Source organism: Vicia villosa, unplaced genomic scaffold, assembly GCF_029867415.1.
Source record: "Vicia villosa cultivar HV-30 ecotype Madison, WI unplaced genomic scaffold, Vvil1.0 ctg.006817F_1_1, whole genome shotgun sequence".
Taxonomy (NCBI): domain Eukaryota; kingdom Viridiplantae; phylum Streptophyta; class Magnoliopsida; order Fabales; family Fabaceae; genus Vicia; species Vicia villosa.
The window spans coordinates 9,126-10,691 of NW_026706802.1; positions in this window are offsets into that span (position 1 = coordinate 9,126).

Consider the following 1,566-nt stretch of genomic DNA (forward strand, 5'->3'; position numbering starts at 1 on the left):
AGCTTGTGTATAAGCAATTGTTCCTGGAGTGATCAGGTTGTGATCAGGATACTCTAGAAGACTTAGTCGCGGGCTAAGTGGAAAACCATTGTAATCTGTTGAGATTAGTGGATTAAATCCTCAGGTGAGGTAAATCACTCCAAGGGGGTGGACTGGAGTAGTTTAGTTAACAACAAACCAGGATAAAAATAACTGTGCAATTTGTTTTTATCGTTCAAGTTTTTAGACTACACTTATTCAAACCCCCCCTTTATAAGTGTTTTTCTATCCTTCAATTGGCATCAGAGCGCCGATTCTAAGGTGCAAGCACTTAACCGTTTTTAGAAAAGATTCAGGAAGAGAAAAATGCTTCAGTAAAAGATGGCTGGTGAAATTCCAACAAACTCACCTGCATCTACATCTGGCTCTGCTGAGCAATATAATGGTAACAATGGTTATACTAGACCACCAGTATTTGATGGTGAAAACTTTGAATACTGGAAAGATAAACTGGAAAGTTACTTTCTTGGTCTAGATGGTGAACTATGGGATCTTCTGATGGATGGTTACAAACATCCAGTGAAAGATAGTGGCGTAAGGCTTACAAGGCAAGAAATGGATGATGATCAGAAGAATCTTTTCAAGAATCATCATAAATGTAGGACTGTTTTGCTGAATGCTATCTCTCATGCTGAGTATGAGAAGATATCTAACAGGGAAACGGCCTATGATATATATGAGTCATTGAAAATGACCCATGAGGGAAATGCTCAAGTCAAGGAGACTAAAGCTCTTGCTTTAATCCAAAGATATGAAGCCTTCAAGATGGAGGATGATGAAAACATTGAGAAGATGTTCTCAAGATTTCAAACGCTAACTGCTGGATTAAGAGTTCTGGATAAAGGCTACACCAAGGCTGATCATGTAAAGAAGATTATCAGAAGCTTACCCAGAAGATGGGGTCCAATGGTAACAACATTCAAGATTGCAAAGAATCTGAATGAAGTTTCTTTGGAAGAGCTTATCAGTGCCTTGAGAAGCCATGAAATAGAGCTGGATGCAAACGAGCCTCAGAAGAAAGGTAAGTCTATTGCATTAAAATCTAATGTTAAAAAATGCACTAACGCTTTTCAGGCTAAAGAAGAAGATTCTGAAGAATCAGAATCTGAAGAAGAAGATGAACTGTCCATGATCTCCAGAAGGGTAAACCAACTCTGGAAGAGCAAGCAAAGGAAGTTCAGAGGCTTCAGAAGTTCAAAGAGATTTGAACGAGGAGAATCCTCTAGTGACAGAAGATCTGACAAGAAGAAGGCTGTATGCTATGAGTGCAATGAGCCTGGACACTTCAAGAATGAATGTCCAAAACTTCAGAAGGAGAATCCCAAGAAGAAGTTTCATAAGAAGAAAGGTCTTATGGCAACATGGGATGATTCTGAATCAGAATCAGAATCAGACTCTGAAGGAGAGCAAGCCAACTTCGCGCTGATGGCTACAGAAGATGATGGATCAGAATCTACATCAGAATCAGATTCTGAAGAGGTATTTTCTGAACTATCTAGAGAAGAGTTAGTTTCCAGTTTAACAGAA